This window comes from Mesoplodon densirostris, chromosome 8, assembly GCF_025265405.1.
Source record: "Mesoplodon densirostris isolate mMesDen1 chromosome 8, mMesDen1 primary haplotype, whole genome shotgun sequence".
In the NCBI taxonomy this organism is placed as follows: Eukaryota; Metazoa; Chordata; class Mammalia; order Artiodactyla; family Ziphiidae; genus Mesoplodon; species Mesoplodon densirostris.
Window position 1 is genome coordinate 5,181,881 of NC_082668.1, and position 26,615 is coordinate 5,208,495.

Genomic DNA, 26,615 nt, shown 5'->3' on the forward strand with positions numbered 1-26,615 from the left:
TCAAAATGTCTCAGGGCTTCCCTGGTGGCACAGTGGTTGAGAGTCCGCCTGCCGATGCAAGGGACACGGGTTCGTGCCCCGGTCCGGGAAGATCCCACGTGCCGCGGAGCGGCTGGGCCCGTGAGCCATGGCCGCTGAGCCTGTGCGTCCGGAGCCTGTGCTCCGCAACGGGAGAGGCCGCAACAGTGAGAGGCCCGCGTACCGCAAAAAAAAAAAAAAAAAAGTCTCAAATGAAAAACTTTAAGTTACATCCTTTCTTTAAAACCCTGTATGTCCTTCTCAGCAACAAATCAAGTTCAAAAATAAAAATGCATCAAGTTATTTCAGTCATTTCATTTCACTGTTGCTTCCCCTCTTACTGAAAGTTTTGTTTTTTTTTTTACTGTAAACAGTCGATCACCCTAAACAAATTGAGTGATACAAATCAACGGAATCAAAAATTAAAGAACAAAGCCACTCATCAAAATGTGCTGTCAAAAATCAGCTGTAAATCAGTCATTTAAAGAGCTAACCTCAGGGGCTTCCCTGGTGGCGCAGTGGTTGAGAGTCCGCCTGCCGATGCAGGGGACACGGGTTCGTGCCCCGATCCCGGAAGATCCCACATGCCGCGGAGCGGCTGGGCCCGCGAGCCATGGCCGCGGAGCCTGTGTGTCCGGAGCCTGTGCTCCGCAACGGGAGAGGCCACAGCAGTGAGAGGCCCGCGTACAGCAAAAAAAAAAAAAAAAAAAAAAAAAAAAAAAAAGAGCTAACCTCAGTCTGGGCTATCAATGAATTTATTGCTGTAATCAGTCCTCCCAGACAGCAACAGAACACCCTGAAAGCACGTGCGGCCCTAGACTGGCACTGCCGGCAGCTGGTTCCAAGGATGCCGGCAGCTGGTTCCATCCATCAGCAGGCTGGCCGGGATGCAGAGGGCCCTCGCCAGAGAGTGACACCCTACAGTGTCATAAATCATTTATTATGTGATCTTTCGCTGTATTACATGATAGTTGTGTCAACAGACTCTGCCCTAATACACGCATATCAGATGACAGGAAACTGCCCTTGATCTGACATACGGACTCTCTGAAATGTTCTAGGGCTTCCCTGATATTGATAGTTACAAAGCTGACAGAGAGCAGCCACCCTGGAAGCTGGGAAGCAACTGTTACACATCACGGTGGGGGGAGAAAGCGGAAGAGCCTCAACAGACCAATAGGGATTAAAAAGTACGAGAGAATCATCCAACAACAACAGGAGCTTTTAATTCTTTCATCCTAACGCCTTGAATTAAGATTATAAGAAAACCATAGCTATGTGATGTGTGAGCCTGTGTGCGTTCTTAAAATAAGACTCTAACCATCTTGCAAAGGTACCTTGCCTAAGCAAATTAACTCTAAGAGGCCAAGTAAATAATAATAATTAATTCGGTAGTCTTTTAAAGTTATTTTCCTATAGTCAGTTCAAACTTTTAACAGCTGAAGGAGTGTAACAAAAGGAAAATTTGCCTGATGACAAATCTCCTCTAAGGTCCTTTATACCTGAAAGGATGTCAAATTTTGATACAAAGTGGCTGAGATTTAAAACTAGTGACTGCTCCTCCTAATATATATAGATCACATTACAGGTCTGCAACGGCTTACCTGTAACTCTGAAATCCAAACAGGTCTGAAAATGGAAGCTTTGTTCACAAATGTTTAGCAGCCTCTTGGTGGCAGGGCATATGTATCATACCGAGTGTGAGTATCTCCGGCTTTGCTGCATTTTGCTAGTGTCTGATTACAGGGTGTTGCCTGACCTCATGGCCCGTGTGCTGCTACACACGCCACTTTACCTTCCTAAAATCCAAATTTTCTAAGTCCTGAAAATCCACCTGGCCCCATGGTTTAAGGTTCTGGGGACCTTCGCTCTATGGACATTCGCAGGGAGATTGAGCCTGGGTTCCACTGCATCTGAATGTTACCTGAGAGAATTTTACCCTAAATTCAAAACTTCATTTAAATAGCACGTAAAATTTGCATAATCTGTGTCATAGGAAGCAAATATATAAAAAGTAGAAAAGTATGATAAAAATGAGAAGACCCAAAAGCTGTGGGGTGCACCTTTTACTTGCAATAGATACAGGCCTTACAGAAATCCTGAGAACGCTGACATTTCAGGTATTTTAGCCAAAGGCAGGTGAAGGAGGTAGTTTTGTGAGTACCTAGAACTTTGAAGTAAGGCCCCAGAGTTCCAACTGTGTGTGCTGTAACCTAGTTCGCTAACATTTGGTTTTTCTACACAACCCACAGTGCTGTTATTCTCAGATGAAGGTAATTCCACCCAGAAAAGGAATGGCCACAGGGACAAAGCAACCAAGCATTATTTTAATTATTACTCTTGTTATTATCTTGTACTGCCCTAGAGAGAAAAATTCCCATACACTTCACACCTTTACTACTCCAAATCTACTATCAATCCATTTGACAGGAAAGAAAACACCCAAACCCCAAAGCTTTTAACTTGTATCAATAGCCACCACAATGAAACACATTCTAAGTGCTGTCTGGGCCGGCTCCCTCCCCTTCCCGCTGAGGTCCCCCTCCCCCTCCCCCTCCCCCTCCCCCTCCCGCTGAGGTGTACCTGCCTGGAACCCAGGCAGCTAATGACTATTTTCTACAAAGCCCCTGAGAACAAAGATGCAAGCCTGCCATTAGAGGAAGAACCAGCTGCCTGCATATCTGAACTTCCACCGAGCACAAGTGATGGCGGTGGTAGCTCCATACAAACCAAGTGTCTCAACAAAATAACTCACATCATTTTTTAATATTTTAAGGGCACGTGGGAAGGGGTTGAGATAATGGTTGGAGTCAAACACGGTGCTTTCTACAGTATTCCAAGGCAGGTTAAAACAAAAGATGTGTGCAGCAAGTTAAACTAATGCAAGCCGGACAACAGGTAACTTGATGCTGCTATACAGCCTCCCTAATCAAAAAATTCAGATTTTAACACTACTTGCACATCTGACTGCTTGGTTTCAAATATTTTCTATCATATCCTGAGGCTCAAAGGGAGTGTATTAGAACATGACATCATCTGTCTTCAGTTTACCTTAAAAGTAACTTCAGGGAGGGCAGTGGTTTCTTTGTATTGGCTGGTTTTAATATACGCCCTCGGCAGTCAGCTAACCTGTGAAGCTCACTAAGGAGGAATACGCTCTCTGGGGCTGGTGGGTTAGCAGTTGAAAAGCTCTGATGAAAAGCCCACATTGCAGTGCTTCAACTATCTCCATCTCGATCAGAAGCAGGGTTCTGGTAATTAGCAGAAGGGACGTTACTAACGATTTTTCTGTGGTGAAATGCCCAGGGGACAATATACTTAGGCATCCCCCTCACACCCCTCCCCACAAGAAGGACGCAACAATCTAGCCTAACCCCCTGCCCCCAGCCTCTTTAGGGCGATGCCCAGGCAGCACGTAGAGAGTTGTGCTGTTTCTGGAGGATTCTGACCCCCAAACAACTACCAGAAGGTCAGCTGATACTTGCAAGAGAATATGACCACATCTGCCTCCAGAACCTTCCCTGTTGGAGGTCCAGAGAACTGAGCAGAGAGCAGAGAACGGAGATTTCAGGATCAGCTGCGGGGCTGTGGTTTTCCCTGCCCGTGTGCTGTAATACGTTCCTAGGAAACAAGTCCTGGCCCAGACGAGCTCTCACCATAGGATGCCACTTGGCAGGGAGGCGGTGGGCACAGACCCAGCTCTGACCACTGGAGTGAACCCTCTCTACCGAAGGGTAAGAGCTGCCAAAGCAGCGAGGCCACATCGCAGCACTCACAGATGGTAGTGCCTACAGGGAGACCAGGCTTGGGGGCGGAAGTAGAAATTAACCAAGATGAACACCGCCTCTCCTGGCCACGCAGCACCACCTGCGTGGCAGCTTCCGGGACCAAGCCCCAGCTCCCTGCTGCATCCCACAGGTATCCCAGCCGGCAAGCGCGCGGTGCAGCACGAGCTCACGGGCCCGCTTATGGAGAACTGGCTGCGCCAGCATCTGCGGGAGAAAGGCACCGCTTGGCAAGGTGATGTCTCCCTAGACGGGCTCACAGTGGCTAAAGTGACAGACCCTGAAAGGCACCAGCACACGCAGCTGGGAGCAGGGGCAGTCCAGAACTTCCAGAGCTGCGGTATGACTGGGGAAAAACCACAGTACCGGAGTTCAATTCCAGCACGGCCACTCGCCGGCTGCTGACCTGGGAGGGCAGGTCCTTTAGCCGTTCCCAAGTCCCGGCGTGTTCTGCCAGGCAGGCCGCTGCGGGGCCCCCGGCCGGTTCCCACCACTGCCCTCCCCTGCCCGGCCGCGCTGCCCACCTCTGCGCGGGGACCCGTCGATGCTCTCGGCGCTGGACGAGTGCGCGTCGGCCGGGGCCCGCCGCAGGCTGCTGAAGTAGCCGCGCGGCCGAGAGGCGCCGCTCCGCGGGGAGGGACCGCCGCCGGTCGCGCCGTCCCTGCGCGCGAAGATGCCACTGAAGAAGCGCAGCAGCCGGTGCTCCAACGCCGCGCCGGAGCCCGCGGCCGCCGCCCGCGCGCGCTCCAGCCGCTGCAGGTCGCTGTTGTCCAGCGTGCGGTTCTTGCTCTTGCTGCGCTCCCAGCGCTCCAGGTCCGAGAGCGCGTCGTTCTTGCTGAGCACCTCGCCTACGTCCAGGGTGTTGCGCTTCTCCGAGGCGGGCTGCCCGGAGGCCGCGGGCTCCAGGGCGGCCCCGGGGTCGGCCACGGCCTCGCCGCCCGGAGCCCAGGCCAGGCTCCCGGAGCTGCTGTGGCGCCTCCCGCGGCCCAGGGCCCGGCCCCGCGGCGCCTCGGGCCCGCTCCAGTGCCTGAAGCTGAGGCTGCGCCGCAAGGGCGCGGCTCGAGCCCCCTCCACGTCGGGACTGCCGGGAGCGGGCGAGCCGGTCCCCTCCTCCACTGCCGGGGGGCTGCCGGCGAGGGCCGTGGGCTCCGGGCCGCGTGCGCACGGCCGGAGCCGCCCGAGCTCCAGCTGCCCAGTGCTGCGGGTGCGGAAGGTGCGGAAGTCCCAGGCGCGAGGCCGGCGGCCCTCGGGGTCCTCAGCGCACGCCACCTCCTCCGCCTCCTCCACTAGCCGCCCGGGCGCGTCCGGGGAGCGCGCGGGCCGGGGCCTCCGGGCCGGGCGCGGGTCGGGGCCGCCGGGGCCCGGCGCGCCTAGCTGCTCCTTCCTGACCATGGTCACGGAGATGCGGTAGACGGTCTTCTTGGGGGGCGTCCCGCGCGGCATCGCGTCCGCGGGCGGAGACGCGGGTTCGCCGCTGTCGTCCAGCAGGTACATGTCTCCCGGGACCGCGGCCGCCGCGCCGCCCGCCGGGGCTCCGCCGCATCCAGCGCGCCGCGGGCCGGGCCGCACGGTCGGGGCGGTCGCCGCGCGCGGTGGCGGGGAGGGCGGGCGCGCCCGGACAGGGTCCACGCCCCCCGCTCGCCGCGAGGGCCGCGCTCAAGCTGCGGGAACGGCGCCCCAGGCGCCCGCCGGCCCTTGCACCGCGCGGCCCGAGTGCGGGGGTCCGGGACCGGGGCGCCGAGCCATGGGCCGGCGGGGCCGGGCGGGCGGGCGGTCAGGCGTGGGGACTGTGTCGCCGGCAGGTGCGGTCGCGGCGCGCAAGGCCCGGGGCGGGCGGCGGCGCCCGCGGCTTCATTGTCTACGGCGCGGGGCCCGCTCTCATCCTCGGGCCTTTTCTGCACAGTTCGGCGGCTCCGCAGACTCTGCCACTCCGTGGGTTCGGGACACGCGGGCAGCTGCGCCGGCCACGGACGAGGGTCTGGCGGGCGGCGGTTTAAAATGGAAATGCGCGCCGGAGCGGGGCGGGGCGGGCAGGGGCAGACGGGCCGGGACCGCGGGCCGCGCGCCCAGCCCGGCTGCCGAGTCCCGGGAGCGCGGCGGCGGTGGCGGCGGGCGCGCGGCTCGGCGGCCTGGCCTAAGCGCCGGGATGGATCGCCGCCGCCGCGCGGACCGGAGCCTCCGGGGGATTGGCGGGGCGTAGTGGGGGAGGAGCGGGGGGTCTTGCGCCTGCCTGAACCGACACTCCGGGGCTTGGCTTGCAATAGCAAACAGAATATGGAGCATCTCTCACCTGCTGAGGGTTTATAGGAAGAAGCTCTCCTAATCAAGGAGCTTTTAAGGAGCGACTCAAAAGGCTTGTTTTCAAAAGCAAGGTATCTTAGGTACTTGTTGCCCTAACTACAGAGGAGCAAGTGCACCCCCAGGAAGGAGAGAAAAAAGAAGGGCCCAGGAAGGCAGCATCCGGCGATGGGGGTGCGGTTCACACCAGTGCCCTCCAAGTGAAGGACCGCGCAGTTTCACTCCTAGAATAATATTTTGGAGTCTTTTTCCAACGGGTGGGGAAAAACTCCTGAAAGGCAGGCATTTGCTGTCTTGGATAACAGGCCAGAGAATACAGTGGCTAAGAGCAGAAGAAAGAAGGCTGCCTGTCCCAGCCCTGCTTGTCCATTTCCTTCCTAGAGGGCTCAGTTTTTACACCTGTCAAGTGGGGATGGAAGAGAAATACAAAAACAAAAACCCAGTACCTAAACTCTGAGCATTCTTGTGAGGAATGAATTAGCTGAGACTATGTGCAGGCATTCTGTGTAAGTGCTAAATATTTACCATTAGTATTTTTTTTCATCAACAGGTTGTTTTTGTTTTTAAATATTGATTTATTTATTTTGGCTGCACTGGGCCTTAGTTGCAGCATGCAGGATCTTTTAGATGCGCATGTGGGATCTAGTTCCCCAACCAGGGATTGAAGCTGGGCCCCCTGCACTGGGAGCGCAGAGTCTTGGCCGCTGGACCACCAGGGAAGTCCCTTTACCATTAATATTTAGTGTTGATTTTTCTCCCATCGTTTTCCCACCAGCTACACCTTGGCACTGTAGATACTGGTTCTTCATGTTATCTGACGCAGCACTATATTCACACGTACTTGATCAACACATTAGTTCTTCATGCTGTCCTGAACATAGATCTCTCTGTTCAAAAGCTTCAGAAGGAAAATGTGGTAAAGACAACGTCCACTCATCAAACCGGATGCTTTTACACAGCCTTCTCTAGGCCTGGAAATGCCAAAGACTGAGAGGCTGTTGCTAAGAAAAGTGCTCGAGGCCAGGCCAGGTGTGACTCTGGGATTAGACAGCTGTTCGCAAGTGCTGATTTCCCTTCTTTAATCTCTTAACAAGTAATTATGGGGCAACTACTGTGTTTATGGCACTGAAAAGGATAGAAGATGAATCGCGAGGTCTCTTACAAAGGAGGTTATAACCTAGGAAATCTGGATTTTACCTCAGAGTGAAATGAAATATTTGGATTTGATGAAATAAACCTAAAGTTGGTTGAGTTTATTTTTAAAAAGATGCTTTGTGGCATAGAGGATTTTTAGGGCAGTGAAAATGCCCTGTATGATATAATAATGATGGATACGTGTCACTACACATTTGTCCAAACCTATAGAATGTGCAGCACTAAAAGTGAACCCTAATGCAAACGATGGACTTCGGGTGAGGATGACGTGTCAGTGTAGGTTCATCAGTTGTAACAAATGTTACCACTCTGGCAGGGTATGTTGATGGTCCGGGATGCTCTGCATGTACTGGGGGGTGGGGCGGGGGGGAGGATGTGGGAATTCTCTGTACCTTCTTTTCAGTATTGCTATGAACTAAAAACTACTCTAAAAAATAAGGATTATTTATTTTATTTTTTATTTTTATTTTTATTTTTTTGCGGTACGCGGGCCTCTCACTGTTGTGGCCTCCCCCGTTGCGGAGCACAGGCTCCGGACACACAGGCTCAGCAGCCATGGCTCACGGGCCCAGCCGCCCCGCGGCATGTGGGATCTTCCCGGACCGGGGCACGAATCCACGTCCCCTGCACCGGCAAGCGGACTCTCAACCACTGCGCCACCAGGGAAGCCCCGGATTATTTGTTTTTAAGTTCTTTAAAACACATTTGACCACCCTCAGTGGCTCTACCTGGACACAAAATTGCCACTGTCACAGGCTCACAACTCCATCCACCTGCCCTTGGCACTAAAGGATTCAGGAATGTGTCTCTCACATGTCCTCACTGCAAAGATGGGGACCCCAGGACAGATCAGTCTTACCTTTTGAGTTTCAATAAAAAGCCCCCTTTGATACGACACACAGATCACCAAATTCTAGAGCTAGAGCCAGGCAGTAATCATCTATCAGAATGAGGTTTCCAGAACCCATAGGTTAGGGGAATGTGAAGGCTCAGAGAGGGTGTGTGCTTTCCCCAAAGCTATATACAGCTCATGGCTGAGAGCTAAACCTGGGGTCACACTGCCTGTGCCCATTTCCATGCTTCAGCGTCATTTTCTTTTGTCAGCGTTCTGCTTTGTGGACATCCGAGAGAGAAACAAATGTGTGACTATTACTGCATTTGACATTAATTGAACACAAATGATATCTCAACATCTCAGCAAGTTTTCACTTATTCATTTTTCCATTTGTTCATTTATTCATCAAATATATATACTGAGCATCTACTGTGGCACTCAGCAGTGAGAAGGCAGAGTCTCTCTGTCCTCTGAGAATTCACAAACCTGTGAAAGACGCTGCAGTTCTCAAGGCCAAGTGACGTAACATACAAAGACAGGAGGATGAAAGGGTGGTACAGGGCAGTGCCCAGCATGGTCTGACGGACGAGCACCCAAAGAGACAGTAAAAAGCCTCCAATTTTACAGCTGTAGAGACTTGAAGGTCCACCAGGTCTATAAGCAGATCAGCAATGCAGAGAGGCCAGGATCTCTGTTAGGACCAGAACCCAAGGCCCTGTAACTTAGCCTGGCATCCATTCTCACTAGTAGTTGAGACCATGGCAACTTCCAAACACTGAGATGAATTTTAATATGAAATCAGCTGCCCCATAAGATATAAAATAGATCTTGTTATCGTGGGCATTCACAGAGCCCAAGGCGGGGAAACAGCATTTCTTTAGAACTCAAATATTGAACTGTTAGGGTCCTTCCAATCACTCCGCGGCTGTCTGGAATCCAGCCCGGGTTTTGCACTTTGCCGCCCGAGGATGCAGGCTGCAGAGTAGACGATTCCATTCTATCCACCTTAGAGAACTTGGAATCTTAGATGACACTGAACGAGGAGACCTCTTTCTGCTATAGCCGGTGTTGCTCACTATCTTCCAGTGCTTTCTGCCTCACAAGTAGCACCCATTTTCCATACCAATTGTAACGATTCCGTGTGAGGCCTGATCATCTGCACTGAAAAACCTGGGAGAATGGCCTCTCCCTACTGCCCTGGATACATGGGCTCTTCCGATGCAAAGAAGGCAGAGAGAGGCTCAGACAGAACCTGCCCCTCCAAAATAGAAATCCTTTCTCACAGCCAGACCTGCCTTTGAAAAATAAAAATAATCATACTATATGTGTTCAGGTGGGTATGACCGCTTTATCTTCCTGTTGCTTTTTAAAGCAGCCCTGCTAGACCATTACTTCTTGAATTCTTCCATGCCATGGAGTATATCTCTATCACCATTTTAGCTTTAAAAAAAAAAAAAAGAACGGAAGACTGTAGTCGATCTCACTGCCACATCAAAACCGAGCAGCCGGCAGGCAAGCAGGTAAAGCCTTGGCACTGCAGAGATGCCAATGTCAGAAAGGGAAGGACCACATGGGGGGTCCAGGAGAGGGGGCCAGCCCTACCTACGCCCCCATTCATCACCTCGGCAGCTGGCTTCCCTCCCCCAGTCCCAAGTTTATGAGATCCTTTGGCCACCCTCCCACGACTTCCCTGTCCCGGGCCATTTCTAGCTGCCCATAAATTAAACATCCTGCGTAAAAATACTACTTTGCAAGCTTTCCTAGAGCTGATCAGCCTTGTTGAAAGGAAACCCCTGGTAGTCAGCAGAGCCATCTGTTCCGCAAGCTGACTTTCCAACCAGCAGAACTTGCCAGCCGGTCATCACACTTACAGTATCCTGGCAGAACCACATCTGTGGGCAACACAAACCTGCAACCCGCTGACCGTGCCCTGGCCTCTGCACGCCCACCCCAGGAGCCATCAAAGGATCCCTCCCCCTGTCACGGGACACGGGACAGCCTCTTTTCTGGCAGCAGGTTGACTGACAGATACAAATAGGAAGCAAAGAAAGACATGTATGTTTTCCTAACAATTTCATGTTTTACCTTTTGGCAGAAGACTCCAGTCAGATCCTTGCAGGAGGAAGGGTTTCTGATCTAAGGTCTACTGTGATGCTCAGCTTCTGCAATTACCCTGCCTGGGCTGAACTCATTAGGGGCCCCATTTTCCCTCATTTTATAAACTGCAGGTTCAAGTGGAACTCAAGTGAGAGGCCCTTGAGTCACAGAAGGACAAGGCACGTGCTCAGTCCCTGGGGCAAGGGCATTCAGCAGAAGAAAGACCACAGGGGGCCTCTGAGCACCTACATCTTACCGGCATTCTTCCTCAAGGACCGACAGCAATGCGGTCACTGCCAGCCTAACGACGGAACCGCGTGATGTGTACGAATGCACAGACATCACAAGGCAGCGCCCCAAGGTGCAGCCTCAACAGGCAAGACAGCCACACTCCAGGCTTGAGAGTGGGGAAACCAGGTCAGCGACTACTGATCACAACTGAACTTGGTGTGACCTTAGAAGAAAGGGTTTTCTCAATCCATTGCGCGTCCGAAGGCATCCTCAGATCTGAGAATCAGGCAGTTTTGTCCCCATGGAAGCCAGACAGCTGGGTGCCCCTACAGGTGGGCCGGGGCAGAGGAGGGGCCGGAGACCCACGCAAGCACCCTGGGCGGTAGCTCAAGTCCAGCTCAGTATCCTGCCAGCAAAGGTTTCTGTGGGGGGCCCTCCTGCGGATTCCAGGTGACAGGTGATCGATACAAGATGCTGGCGCTCGGCACCACACCTGCGCAGGGCAGCAGCGTGGGCGCTCACACTTGACTTGCAGACGATTTCACATCGAAGGTGAATCAGGAACAAACACCCTGACAGTTGGTGGACCTCTGACAGCGGGGGTTGACAAGTGTCACAAATAACCACCAACCAGAAGAAAGTGTTACATGTGATAAGAAGGCGGGGAAGAGGAAGGCAGAAGATTATTATTTCTACCTGAAACACTCAAAAAAAATAGGTTTCCGAAAGGGAAGCGGTATCTGGCCTTCATCCAGAGCAGGGTGTGTCCACCACAGCACTCTGGGCCTTCTGGGCTGGACCATTCTTGGTAGGGCGCCGTCTGTGCATCATAGGGTGTTCAGTTAGCAGCATCGCTGGCCTCTGCCCACTAGATGCTAGGAGCACCCCTCCCCGCCATCGGCAGATACTGGCAAATGTCTCCTGAAGGCAAAATGCCTCGGGCGGGCGGGTCCAAAGGCACAGGCGAGACACACCCACGTGAAAAGGGGACTAGGGGTTCCCGTCTTCCCAGCTTTTCATTTTACCATTTTATTAATTCAGCCAGTCCTGCCTGCCTCTGTTTGTAGTCATGGAAAGCTCCAGACACTCTCTCTAAAAAAAAGAGAAGCAATGATTTCCTGTAGCCCTTCCCAAAATCCGAAGAATAGCAGGAGTTACAGGAGGCCACTACTGGTCCTCACTCTGTGACAGACACGTCATCAGTTACAATTAATTTAAATGAATAAGTATCATGGATGTGATTAAAATGCTGGAAAGGAAAAAAGTGAAGTTTTGCCTACCTTAATTATTTAAAATCCAAAGCAATGTTGTATTATTTTTAATCAGAAAATGTCCTAAGCAAGATGCTTGGAGGCTTGGACCCAGGAGTGCCTTCCAGCACTGCCCAGGTGTGGACAGAGTACCTGAGGACACGTGGGATCTCAGCTCCCGCCACGAGCCCCTGCAGGGACTTGTGCGCAGGCCTGACGGGCCACAGACCAAGGGCTGGAGGTACTCTGTCACACAGTCCGCTCCTGCACTAGCTCAGGGTGACATCACTCCATCCTTTGCAGATGGGAACCGCTGTTTAAATTACAGCAAGCTAGAGCTGGAAGAGATTTTCATTTGACCCATTTCACAGATACAGCAGCTGACTCCACGGGAAGCCACCTGCCCGAGGCCAAAGGTGGGGGGGCAGAGGAGAGGGCCCTCCACACAGCTGGATCAGGAGCCCCTAGGAAACCTCAGAGACACTTCAGCAGCCCAGTGAGGAGCAGTCTTGATTTCAAAAGTATGCCCCCTGTCAGTTACGAATAGATTCGCACTCCCAAATACAGGAATGTGTCAGAAACATCTTCGTGGTCTTCCTTGCTAAGTGTCAGGCAAAAGTGACTTAAGATGCTGATAGAATGAAAGCCAAGCCTACTCCCTGTCACTTTATGGAAACAAATGCCGACACCCCATGGGGTGACAACCAGAGCAGCTCCCACCCTACGGTCACCCTTGCGATGCCAGACGCTGCGCTGCAGCCGGGGCTCCCCGCAAGGATGCTCCCCTTTTCCGGCCTCCAGTTCTCTGTGGCAGTTCAGCTGATGAGTCAGAAGGATTTAATCAAGGGCAACACACAACTTTGCACCTGTCCCCTGAACAGCTGCAAAGAAGCTCTGGAATTTGTGTGGAGAAAACCCAAGAAACTCCTACAGATTACCTAATCCTCCCAGCCTTCGAGTACATGAGGGGCCGAGGGGTCGGGCTGATCTGGTAACGTTTTCCTCTGCAGGATCCAGCAGAAGGGATTCCCCTAACAATAACATCTGCCCGATCGTCGACAATCAAAACCCAGGGAAGAGCCTTTCGGCCGGAACTGCCATCGGAACTGCCATCTTCCAGTAATTCGCCAAAATGACCAACACAAAGGGAAAGAGGAGGGGCACCGGCTACATGTTCTCTAGGCCTTTTAGAAAACATGGATTTGTTCCTTTGGCCACATACATGCGAATCTACAAGAAAGGTGATGTTGTAGCTATCAAGGGAACGGGCACTGTTCAGAAAGGAATGCTCCACAAATGTTACCGTGGCAAAACTGGGAGAGTCTACAGTACTACCCAGCATGCTGTTGGCATCACTGTAAACAAACAAGGGCAAGATTCTTGCCAAGAGAATTAATATGCATATCGAGCATATTAAACACTCTAAGAGCCGAGACAGCTTCCTGAAACGGGTGAAGGAAAATGATCAGGAAAAGAAGGAAGCCAAAGAGAAAGGTCCTTGGGTTCAACTGAAGCGCCAGCCTGCTCCACCCAGAGAAGCACACTTCATGAGAACCAATGGAAAAGAGCCTGAACTGTTGGAGCCCATTCCCTATGAATTCATGGCATGATGGGTGTAAAGCAAATAAAAGACCTGGACTATAAAAAAATAAAATAAAATAAAAAAAAAACAGGGAAGAGTCTGATACGGACCCTCCTAATAGCCTCTGGAGTAAAAACAAAATACCAGGAGCTGTCAAAGAGCAGCCACCTAAGTGTGTGTGACAACAGCTGGACGTTTACCAGGCTGGTCTTTAGATCCACGAACCCAGAGATTCGTAAAATCCAGAACTTCTGTGGAACTAAAACTCGAGGACACAAATAATGCCGTGGGAATTATTATCCGCACTGTTAACATAGCTCACCATCAAGAAAAACCTGTTTGAACAAGAGTTCTCACGACTGCATCCTGTGTGGGATCTGGCTGCAGAGATATCTGGAAATCTTTCATCTGTGCCCAGGGGACTTGAAGGTTTGATATATTTTTCTCTAAGTGCTGAAAACAGCATGTGAAGCTGCCTGTCCGAAGCCCAAATCCCCCCTCTGCCCCAAATCCGCAGTGGGAGACATGTGACCAGCCTCCTGCCTTCCTTAGCCAATGTGTCACCAGCTCCGTGGTCCCCAGGCTCGGAGGATAAACGCTCCACGGCAGCTGATGGCAGCGGCCAGCCCCTTGGTAGTTACAATTTGCATTAGAGCTCTGGGGACAGAAGACAAGTGGGTCGCCGGGATGAGTTCTGACACAATAAGATGGACTAGAACATCTATGTCTTCTCCTCATCTGCTTGCCACACACTGGTCATCAGCACCCAGTGCCCAAGGAGTAGGGGCGAGGGGTGAGGGGTTCCTGGAGCAGGAAGGTGGGAGGGCAGGGGGGCGCAGGGGCAAGGCAAGGCTGGGTCTCTAGCCCAGACAACTAGGGCAGCTCTGAGATTCTTCACCTCGTTATGATGTTGTCCTACGCTTGCCTCCTTTCAAAGATCACCACCAGGACTTCCCTGGTGGCGCAGTAGTTGGGAGTCCGCCTGCCGATTCAGGGGACGCGGGTTCGTGCCCCGGTCCGGGAGGATCCCACGTGCCGCGGAGCGGCTGGGCCCGTGAGCCATGGCCGCTGAGCCTGCGCGTCCGGAGCCTGTGCTCCGCAACGGGAGAGGCCACAGCAGTGAGAGGCTCGCGTACCGCAAAAAAAAAAAAAAAAAAAAAAAAAAAATCACCACCAACCCCAGGACCTTCCATGAAAAAAGATGGACGGAGGGGGGAATGAGACATAAATCAGCCACGGGCAAACAATCCACGGGACTCAAAATCTTCCCTGACTCTCCCCTCCAGCGTCATCGCTGTCCCCCAAGGAGTGTTGCTAGCACTTCTGTGATCTGCCTGGCAGTGAACCAGCACAAGACTTTCCAAATTTGGAAAAGGAGGTGCATGACGCCTAACCTGCCAGCTCTGGGCGCCACTGTGGGTGTATCTAGGGCAGCCTGAAAAGCCTCTAAACTACAAAGTCATATAAACCACCTAAGACATGACTAGTTGGCTCCGCAACAAGTGACGTGCAGAGCTGGGGTTCAGGTGCCATCCCTGCGTACCTCTTCTCCTGTCACTGTCACAGCCACTCCACCCCAAGGGGGGTGGCCTGGAGAACCAGGTCACACACACCTGCCTCCTCAGCCCCAGTGGCCTTGTCCTTCACTGGCTTCCAGAGGCTCCTCCCACAGCCACGCCCAGAGCTAGCGCTGTCCTACCATCCTCGTCTCCAACAGCCGTTCTCTGCCCACAGCCCTCCATGCCGGCCAGCCTCTCCTTCCAGAACTGCACCAAAACGGTTATTTTAATGGGTCCTCTCCTTCCCAATCCTTCAGAACCTTCTGTATCCGGCAAAGGCCAAGAGACATCTCATTGTCTACACCAGCCACGACCCTCCCAGCCCCTGGTGCCTCGGAGACCCCTGCTCCTGCACTCCCCACAAAGGTGCGTCCGTCCAAACTCCACCCCACTGGACCGACGCTGCTCACAACGTGTCCACGGCCCGGCAGCACGTGGCGCCCACCCAACCCTCTGCATCTCCAGGAGGCTCTCGTGCAAGCTCAAGCACGGAGGCACCGGGCCCACTGCAGATGCTCGCACAGCAGGAAGGGCTAGGTGCCAGCATCCTGCAGCCCTGGGCTCCCACCCACCCTCCCCATTCCAACTTTCCGGGCTGACCGCCTTCTCTGAGACGCCAGGGCACCAGGCCCTCTTAGGAAGACTTCAGGCCAGCGTTCAGAGCAGCCTCTCTCGAGCCTCACAACCACACCCACGTCCCCCGCTCAGAGTTGGCAAACGGACCCTGTACCATCCATCACAATCGTGTCCTCTCCTTCGGCCAGGCCAGCCCAGCCCATGAAAATGCTTAATTATCTCCCTCTCTTCTGTTTCTTAATAAGAAACAGAAACAAGAGCCTCTCCTCCATCTGCGTGCCCTTGGCCTCTGCCAATGTCCTCCCAACTCTCCTTCCTCCCTCCATTTCCCCATCCTCTTCATCCTCCACCGGATTCCCAGAGCAGGCGGGCCTGGCTGCCCCACGGCCCGGCTCAGCCCACTCTCGGGCAACCATCCTTTCTGCTGTGATCGGACTTTGAGGGCACAATTCCGCTGAGACCCCCAGAGACTCGTGTCACCTGCGGAGGAAGTTGCCCACTGCTGCACTGGTGCCCCAGGCCCCAGACAGCCCCCACTCGCCCCTGTAGTATACAGCCACCGGGGTGCCGGACTCCAAGGCCAGAATGGTGCAAACCACGTGTGACTTCGGGCAAGTGACCTAGGGTCTCTGCACCCAGTCTCACTTATGCAGTAAGGTGATAACCACAGGGCAGATGTGACAACCAAATGTTATGACGTCTGTGAAGCACCGGCCCCGGTGCTTAGAGCAAATGTGTGTCGTCTGCATCCCAAGAGTCTTCCCTGTAACCCATCAAACTGCTTCCTAGTCCTGACTCGCCCCCCAACCCAGTCTCACCACTGCCTCCTGCTGGGGCTACAGGATCAGCTAACTCCTCTCATCACTGGGGTCCGGGCTCAGGTGTCTGTGTGTGGCCTCCCCGCCACACACACCTGTGCACACCCCTTCTGGGTATCGATCACCCTGCTCTGACCTGACATTTGCCATTTACATAACCACCTCCCCCAGAAGATGAGGGTTCTTGACATGGGGCCACCAACTTTACCTCTAAACCCCAGCCCTTATCAGCATTCTGCTTAAGAAATGCTGCCTAACGGTTCACTTGATCAACCCAGGCGGCTGATCCAAGCTGAGTCCCGGAGGGGAGCAGTAGTGCCTTGGTCGGTCATCTTACAGATAACGGCAGAGAGGTCAGCTGACTTGCTGGCCCCGCCCCCCTCTGGGATGCCCCAGTTTATACCGCTACACCGCAGGGCCACCCAACCCCCTCAGAGTTTATCTACAAAGTCTCCAGCGGTTAGGGAAAGACACGGCGAAGACGGTGATTCATTTCTTCCCCTGGCCACAGAAAGCCTCAGCTGCAGCTGATCTTGGGTGGCTGCCCCCTGAGCAAAGGTGCCTCTCCCTTGGTGGAAAACAGGCAAACATGATGGGGGGGGGCGAGTTCCCAGAGCCTGATTGCCTGCGGGGAGTCCCCCCCCCCAGCAGAAGCTTCATTTTAGGGAGGGGAGTGCTGGTCAGAGGGCAGACAGTCTGGAGCCTCGAGAAGGCCTTCCCTGGAGGGATCCCCTGGTAGGGCTGCTCCTTCCCCACCCACCCCTCGGGCCTGGGCCACACCCACTATGCAAAAGGAGGCGGGTGGGGATTCGCCCGGGGTCCCCAGCCATCGCAGGATGGGGGTGGTCAGCGGGGATTCAGCATACAGGGGCTACCTGCCGAACACTGGGCCCTTCCTGAGATAGAAGGAAATGCAGGCTATTGAGCCAGGTGCTTAGAACACCCTCGAAGAAATACAACACCTGAAATAACTTAGAACTCTTTAAAGGGAGGCTACTAATGGGACCTCCCCCAGAGTTAATGCAAGGATCCAAAGGCTCTGAGCACCTGGCACTTCAGAAGTTCTCAAAGTAATGGTTTTCCGGCTTCCCTGGTGGCGCAGTGGTTGAGCGTCCGCCTGCCGATGCAGGGGACACGGGTTCGTGCCCTGGTCCGGGAAGATCCCACATGCCGCGGAGCGGCTGGGCCCGTGAGCCTTGGGCGCTGAGCCTGCGCGTCCGGAGCCTGTGCTCCGCAACGGGAGAGGCCGCAGCAGTGAGAGGCCCGCGTACCGCAAAAAAAAAATAATAATAATGGTTTTCCTCACTTTTCAGAGGGCACATTCAGGGAAGCCGTCAGGAGCTGTGGAGGACCCACAGGGATGGCCACTCTGCAAATACCACATCGCTGCACCCAAACCGTCCGAGAATCTCCAGAGACGCGACAGCTGTCACTGGAAATCTCTGGGCGCAAATAACAGTGACCTAGGCAGCAGAATGTTCATGCAAAAGGCCTCTTTCCCAGGAAGACTGCTCTATGGAATTACAAGTTCACACCCAAGGAAATTCAATACTTGAGATGGCCATCCACGAAAACCACCAGCACACACCCCTCCCCTGGAACTTGCCAGTGTTCACAGGCTGTCATCAAGCAAAGGGATGAACCTGGTCCTGCAGCCTGCTCACGCCACCTCCCCCAGGCTGTCGCGCAGGGGCCTGGCGCACTTCCTGCGGCCAGGCCAGGGCCGGGTCTCACTCGTGGCCAAGAAGGAAGGGCCGCGGTGTGGCCATTCTTTGCAAGCCACGCACGCAACACACTTCCAGTTTACCCACTCCCTTCCAGACAAGATGTAAAAAGGTATTTTACATCGATAGAAGATTCCCAGTTCCAAAGCCTAGTGTGTGCGGCTCCGTCCTCCCAGAGGTTTAACCTTTGAGGCTTCGAAGACACCAGGCCACCAGCAGGGCAGGCAGGGCGGGCAGGCCCACCCCCAAGCCAGCACTTCCGCCCAGACCCCCAAGGAGCCCGCTCCCCATCACCCTCCTGCAGCCCAGGCCTCCCCTCGGGGGGCCTGCAGGCTCAGCCAGAGCAGCCCTGGGCTCCTCTTGCCCAAGTGGCCAAGGCCAAGGCTGGAGGAGGGCAGGCCACGGCCAGGCTCAGCCAGAGGCCCTTCACAGACGCTTTGACACAGTTCATCCATTTTATTCCCCCAATGCCCCGATGAGGTAGGCACTGTTCTTATCCCTAATTTTACAGACTTGGAAAGTAACTCGCAGAGAGGTTGAAAAGGTGCCCTGGATCTCATTCCAGGTGTGCCCTGACCCGACACCCTCCCCAAAGCACCGATGGCACCCAAGGGGTGAGGCCGAGCCCACAGAGGGAGGCTGGACTGGAAGTCAGGGTGGGGAGACAGGGTGAGAGCGCTTTGTGGAAGAGAGTCAGGGAACTTCATTTGGCTGCTGCGGGTGGTGCTGGGTAAAGAGGTAACAGACTTCGGAAGCAGGTAGGCAGAGGAAGTGATACACACACACACAGACACACCCCTCACCCAGCTCCATGCATGGGAAACTGAGAGTTCAAGGCAGCCTGGGGTAAAACAGGCTCCCATTTCACTTGAATCTCTAGGGACAAGGTACCAGTCCAGGGATCAAGATTATCCCCAGATCCCTCCCTCAGGGCTGAGCAAAGCCCTAGGCTCCCTCCTCTTCCCCATACAAGCTTTGAGAGGGCTTCAGCCTCCAGCCAGATTCCAGGGCAACCCTCCCAGGAAAACCTAATGGCCCCAAGTCACCAACCCACTGCCCAGTCTACCTGCTGAGCCCGCCTCCTCCTGGAGAGCCCCCTCCGGCCCCCCTGAAACCTGCCCCCCCCCCCCCCCCCCCCCGCCCTGTGTGCCCCCAGGGCCCTGTCACCCCTCATCCTGGCCCCTGACCTCGACCCTGGAAGGCAGCAAGGAAGTCTGTCAATTGCAGTCCTCCCTTCCCTAAAGAGGAAGTACTCACTTACAAAGCCATAAAATCTTCGCATCAGACATACTCCGCATACAATTAGATCAGGACCACAGCGAGGGCATCAGGAAAACTGCCCATCCCCCAGGGGATCCAGACCTTTCGTGGTTCTGTCAACACAGCTCTTCCAAGGGTTGTATTAGCAGTGTTATTTCTAAAGCAAAATCTCATCATTTCTAGTAACAGAAGAGATTTATTTTGCTAATAGAAAACGGTGTGCACAGAGAAGCAGAAAGGCTTTCCAAAAGGGTTAAAAGTGTAAAGGAAAATGTCCATAAATGATTAATTGCCTACCAAGGTTTTAATGACCTTGATGACCAAGACCAACAGTTTAACGTTCATAATGGCGTCTGAAACATCACTGCACTTGTCTGCTTGGGCCGCTGTCACAAAGTATCACAGACTCAGGGGCTTAAACCGCAGAAATCGTGTCTTCTTGCAGCTCTGGAGGTTAAGAGCCTAAAGTCAAGGTGTCGGCAGGGCTGAGTTCCCCCTCCATGGCTTGTAGGTGGTGTTTTCTCCCTGGGTCTCCACTTCCGCTTCTCTCTGTGCCTGTGTCCCTATCTCCTCTTGTAACACAGGACACCCGTCTTATCAGATGAGGGTCCATCTTAGTTCCCTTATTTTAACTTAATAACCTCTTTAAAGGCCCTGTCTCCAAATACAGTCATATTCTGAGGTACTGGGGGTTAGGGCTTCACAGCTCATGGCATCATCCAGATGGCATCATGGTTTAACCAATAACAACAACAATTCTTAAAGGAAGGGGTGCATTCAATATCTAATAGTCCCACTTGGATTTACAAAAGGCATTTTTTGCAGTAAAAACTCAAAGCAAGACCGACATCAACAAGGTGCTGCCGTGCTCAGCTCAGCTCCCAAGCTCCCCAGGCCCCAACGGGAGTAACAGTCACTAGCTGGTGAAACTCAGGACAGAGAGAAACAGCTTTTTCCGGAGGAAGCCGAGTCTCACCCCCACACCCCCAGGCTCACTGCCATCCTCTCGGGGAAACTAGGAAAATTCACAGCACACGTGTGGGCTGGGATCCGTCCTGACTCTCATTTCTACCTTGTCATGGACGTTACTGGATTTCATTTAAAACCAGGCGTGTCTTGCTCAAATATTAAACCAAAACCCATGTGTACGGTCAGCAGTTTCAACTAAAGACCCCTGGCACAGAGCAGAATGCAATGCTTCTCCTTTTCCTTTGTAGCTCTTATGTTCAGACTGCGTTGTCCACTAGGCATAAAGCAAGATTTTAGGCTTAAAAGTCAGTTCTTCCTTTATTTTATTTTATTTTTTTTTTGCGGTACGCGGGCCTCTCACTGTTGTGGCCTCTCCCGTTGCGGAGCACAGGCTCCGGACGCGCAGGCTCAACGGCCATGGCTCACAGGCCCAGCCGCTCCGCGGCATGTGGGATCTTCCCGGACCGGGGCACGAACCGGTGTCCGCTGCATCGGCAGGCGAACTCTCAACCACTGCGCCACCAGGGGAGCCCTCAGTTCTTTCTTTTTTTAAAGGAGCCCTAAGAACAAGCACATGAGGACTGTCTGGCCAAAAAGGTGTGTCACGTTCAAACCTGAGCCTCCGCAGTGGTAGCAAGGCACCAGGATAAATGAGAGCAATATTCTCTCCCGCCTGGTGTCCCCATCAGCCATCAGCAGCAGGCATGACCTACCCCCCAGGCCAGTGGGAATGGGCTGTGGTCTGGCGGTAAATGACGACTCCTGTGTCCTCACAGGGAAGGGGACATGCAGTGGACGGCCTTCCCAGACAAGACGCTTTCTTCCCTTGTCTGATTGAGCCTGTGCAGCCCTGCTAGTTACTTACTGGAAGGCTGAGAGCCCCAATTGCCTTGCCTCTCTCTGCACTGCCCGCTCTGATCCAACAGAGGTTCGCCCACAGCATGTAGGACAGAGTCTCACTGGGGGGATAAAAAGGAGCCTGGAAATCTCCACTGAACAAATTCAAACATGAATAAATCATACTTTCTGGAAAAAAAAATATATATATGGTTAAGTTAGATTACTTCCCCCAGAGTAAGGAATTCTGCTCCAAAGCGACCCATAGAGCACCAGGGGAACCACCTGCTTCTCTCCAAGGTAACTGCTCCACTCAGGGTGTGGCTCACACACAGCCTGGCTCGAGAAACACTTTGTTATTAGTTGATCAGATAAAAGCACTCAGCAGGGTCTGCTCTCTCCATCTGCTTTCACTTTGGAAGTTGAGGGTAGGGAGTGTAACACTGGTGAAATAAAGGGATGAGGATCAAAAGTAAAGCGAGGTGAGCCTGGGATGCTTCTGGACACCTAATTAATTCCACGTTCTCAATTCCAGCATGAATTAATTTTTAAAGCATATGTGTGTCTGCTTTTAAATCTATGCTGAGCTTGGGTGGAATGCACAAATGTTTCTGTTATCACAGAATTCAAAAAACAAACAAACAAACAAAAACAACCTGGGGATCACCCTGGGTAGAGTAATTAATATTCTTTACTCATGAAAGAGCTCTGTTTGAATATATGATTCAATCAGAAAGTCATTTTCTTTCCAAGTTTGCTGGGTTTCCTGTATGAATGCAAATCACAGTGACAAAGACACAACATAAAGACTGAAAACTGCACTGCCTGCTCCTTAGAATGTTTAAATTTGGTCCAGATAGAGCCATGAGAAGCAACTCAGAGAATCTGACAGAGTACGCTGGATATTCTTATTCTCATTTTCTTGAGACTATTTGCCTTCATGAAAATAACGCAGAGACCCATGATGGAGCCTTTTCAGATGAAATTATCATCAAGCACTGTCACGTGGGACGAGAAGAGACAGTCTAAAAAGTCCTGCGGGTTAGGACTGGAGCACGTCAACTTTAGGGCTGGCCAAGGGGGACCACTGACTACCAATATCTAGTTCCTGTCACTTGAAATGTGTCAGTCCTGGGATCACTTCATCTCCACTAAACCCATACGTGGGCGTCTGTGGATGACCTTGGACTGGGTGAACCACTCTTTACTCTGGTCTCTACCTTCGGACAGTGATGCTGTGCCCATTAGATTTTCTCTGGTCATCGTTCAATCAGCACTATCCGTGATGCAGAATATTGTGCCCTTTTTTGATCTGTCATATATCAAAATATTCAATTGGAAAGTCTGTTTCCTTCATCTTGCTATTGTTGTTACATAGTTAAGCAGCCCCAGCTGTCCAGGAAATACCACCGCAATGAACACATTTTTGGGCAAAGAAGAATGAATGGAGGTTCTTGACAACCATTCCCCCGGCTACAAAGAGGCCAGGAAAACAAGAGCCCACGTTACATGAAATACACAGTTATGAATAAAATCTCTCTGCTGCCTTTTATCACCTCATCACAGGCCAGACTGAAATAAGCAGCTGGAGAACACTGATCACAATCTCCTCTCAGTACCGGTAAGATGTTTCTTCTGGTTCTTTATCTGTATTTTCTAAACTTGACATGTATTGCTTTTAATAAGAAAGGCTATTTTTAATGTTTAAACTTGGACTGAGGCTGGCTTTCAATAATTTTGTTTATGCTCTGAGCAAGACAATGACTTTAAAACCTACCTTTACATCTCTCTCCTCAAGCCGACCACCTTTAAATCCTGAATGTTTCCCCTTTAGTACTTAATCCATCCGATAATAAACAAAGTTGGGACAAATCAGGCAGAAGAGAGCAGTGAACCTATGCCACTATTCTGTACGTAGCAAAGCAAGAGGGGGCCCCCGCACAATGGCTGGGTACCACTTCCGCCCTTCAAGAAGAGGAAACAGGCTTTGGGAGGTCAAGGACTTGCCCCAGGCCAGACAGCTAAGGAGGGATGACGGTTAAGGGATTCCTGGCCAGGTCAGCTGACTACAAAGCCAGGACCTTTTCCCTCCCGGTGCTGTGCTGCCTGCCCACCCTTGCTGATCACTGGAAGAACAGGTATTGCTATCTTTTACACTTTTGTTTATCTCCAGCGCTGAGCCCTCTTCCCCAAGGTTTCAGCAATGTCTGTGCAATAAAGTTTTGAAATCTCCTGTGTTCACAGGCATATAGCCCTCCTCCAGCTGTCCCCTTAAGGTGTAATCAATGTCGTCACCCCACAGACACGTGACCAGGGAATTTGCTTAGGGCAGTTCCTCAAGGGTGAGTGAACCAACAGGGAGAGGGTAGGAGAAGAGTCTCCAGAAGTAGGAACCCAGCAGGTGGGTGGGCAGAACCTCAGTGGGTGGTGGACAGAGGCTGGAGCGCGACCAGGTGGCCTCGGTGGGGTCCCCTGATACACCTGGAAGCCAGGCCCAGCCACCCGGGGTCGGGTCGCCTGCTCCAGAGGGACACACTTGCAGCATCCCTCCCTACGCCTTCGGAAAGGCTGTCAGCTAGTCTCCTGCCCAGTCCACGTGTGTCTTCAAATGAAGGCAGGCCGACCCTTCTGGTATGATCCACGGTTGGCGTCATCCTGTATTTCTCCCTCAGTAAAAGAACCATTACAAAACTGAGTTCAAAAACCAGAAAGGTGCCCCAAACCCTAAGCATTTCCTACTAGAAGACACTTTGTGTAATGTAAGGCTAATTTGCATCAAGAGAAGACATTACTTGCCTTACCCCTTCCATCCCTGTAGGCTACTTTATATCCTTTTTGGAACACGACAGGGTAGAAATACATATTACTCCATCAATTGTTGTGAAAATCTCTTAATTTCTTTAGCTTAGATTCCTAGAAGCATAAGTCCTGGGTCAAAGTGTACAAACCATTTATCCATTCACATTTCCAAACTGCTTTCTAGAAAGGGTAAATTATTTCGACTGCCCCGTCATTATTTGGGGGTCTCAGTGTTGCCCTCTCCCTACCCACCCGACAGACAGGCTTCTTTGGGCCACCGCCAGCCCATCCCCACAACACGGCCACAGGACTGGATACCTCTGTGCCACTGTCACCACTGGTTTTAATCTTCACTTGTTTGCTCAAACAATGGCATCTCAGATTAACTGGGTTTCGTTCTTTTACCTACAGGAATCTTCATGTTCATTTGTATGAGCTCTTTAAACACCAGGAACAGCCACTTGTCTGTAACATTCAGTGCAAGTATGCTTTCCGTAACGTGTCAAAATGGAGATCAGAGCACATCAAAAAAGATTTTCAACAATACTGCTACGCAGACATCAGAGCATAGTTTTCTCGATGGTACCAGATCTCCCTCCCGGTTGGCACTGCCCACAGAGTGGCAGCCCATCTTGTCTCTATATTGGCTGGTCTTAAGGCTGCCAACAGTCACAGAGACTGGGGTTCTTCTGAGGAGCTAGCTCTTCCCACAAAACATCCCTTGATAAGTCTTTCTAGACTTTTAGCCACAGTTGAAGCTAAACTCACAGGTCTGTAATTTGCAGAAACCACATTTTTGTTTTCTACTCTGAAAACGGGTACCTTTTCCACGTTGAATTTTCTGTGCCCTATTTGCCAGGTATTCTTCAGAACAGCAGGGTGGTAGGGGGAGGGTAATCTCACTTACAAGAATCCCCCGGACCTCAGAAGTTATGCAAGCCGTAGCACAAGTGTCCAGTTTTACGTCCTTTCTTCTCTGCTGTGTCCCCAGTGCCTAGAACTGCCATGGAGAACAACTAACACATAACGGATGGAGGGAGTGGGGGAGGGGAGTGAATGAATAAACCCACAAACCCACCCAGCTCCCAGAGCAGCAAGGGGCTCTCTCACACTCTCTTCACTCCTCCTAGGTCTGATCAATGCTTACTTTCATCTTCTCCATCCAAAGCTCACTCTCCAATCAAAAACACATTTTTCTGATTGTCCACCAACAATGGTCATCGAGTTTGATTTACTGAATTCTGTTGCCTCGGCAACTCCATATATTAACTCGAGCTAGAAATTAAAAAGCCACTACTTTGATGTAAAAGGCACTCCAGCGTAAATGATAAGAGAAGCCAGCTCCTGATCTAAACAAAGAGCTGAAGTGCTTCTAATTGATTTCCCCTCCATCAACCTCATGACACCTAGGCACAGCCCAGATCCTTAAATTAGTGACACCTGATACACTGCATATTCCATCGCGCCCTTTAAAATCCAATGCTCCCTGCTTGGTGTGTGGTCCCCGGACCAGCAGCGTCGACAGAGAATGTGGCGCAAGTGTTTAGAAATGCAGACTCTCAGGCCTCACCCCAGACCTTCTAAATCAGAATCTCTGGGGGTGGAGCCCAGGAATCTGTCTCAAGAAGATTGCTTCTTAAGCATCTCTAGTCAAGTGTGCAACGCGCTGCTCCAGGACACAGAGGGCTGATGTCCTTTCTGACATTTCTGATGTAACAGCCCATTTTAGATAAACACTTTAGCAAATGTCTTAAAACGACTGATTTAGTAAAACGCCAGATGTTCTATTTCCCCACCCTTTCTTATTTCCCCTGAATTCTGGAAGAATGGTACGGCATGGAAGGATCATTAAAGTAACACATTTTAAAAAGACATATAACAAGCATGAAAGGCTTTTAAAGCATGACAAAGTCAATGATGGAATAATGGAAAACTTAAAAATCTCCTGGAAGTAGAGGCAGAACTGCACCCAAAATGTCTCTAGGACTTATTCTGTAATAGGAAAATAAGCATCTCCTGTAGCCCCACTCCCTACTTTAGAGGAAACTGCCCGTCCCCTCCGCCCGACAAAGTCCTCTGGGTCCTGGAGCTCTCTGCCCAGTGACCACACCCACCTCCCTCCTGGGGCCCGCCTCCTCCAGGGAGCCCCCTGCCCATCCCTAAACAGCAGCACAACTAAATTCCAGTGCATGTCAACGGTTTTTAAATGAGCTTTCTGGAAATGTCTAACCACCCTCCTTTGGGACCCTCACGAAGTCACACCGTTCTGAGTCCTCCAAGATCCAGTCAGAGGAGCCACTGTCCCGACAGCACCAGCAGGGTGACCACGGTTGGACCAACGATAACCCTGATGAAAGTTCACGTGCAGGCGCTCAAAGCACCACGGGCACCTGGGCGTGCGCATTTTAGATCTGATCACTGCCCCCATCAACTTCTGGAGGTGGATACCATTTTATCCCTCTCCTTTTTCTAAATAAAGGGCTAGAGACTTGGAGGGGAATCAGTCACACAGCAAGCAGTGTGCAGGAAGGGAAGGCGCAGAAATCTGAACCCAGTTCAATCTGATTCCAAAACGCTTGCTCCTGATTTCAGAGGTGGGGAAACAGTAGGAGGGGCGGAGGGCGTTCTGCGGGGAGCTGCCTGGACCAAGCCATCCTTCCCCACTATGGCTCTAGCGCGGGGTGCGGGAGGGGTGCCCTGCTTCTCACATCCTGGGAACCGAGCCCCACAGCTGCGGTTCTGCGGTGGCCTCTGGTCCTGTCTTCATATGGCGTTAACTTTATGGCAACAGCAACTACAACATGGCATCACCCTGAAGAGGA

General features: G+C 52.3%; 1 protein-coding gene and 1 pseudogene across 6 annotated transcripts in view; one reads left to right on the forward strand and one right to left on the reverse strand.

Annotated features, from left to right (window-relative positions):
- The window catches only part of AGAP1 (ArfGAP with GTPase domain, ankyrin repeat and PH domain 1), a 564,902-nt gene that overhangs the window by 400,949 nt on the left and 137,338 nt on the right, over positions 1-26,615 (reverse strand). The window lies entirely within an intron of this gene.
- Positions 12,799-13,279, forward strand: LOC132495219 (large ribosomal subunit protein eL21-like; annotated as a pseudogene).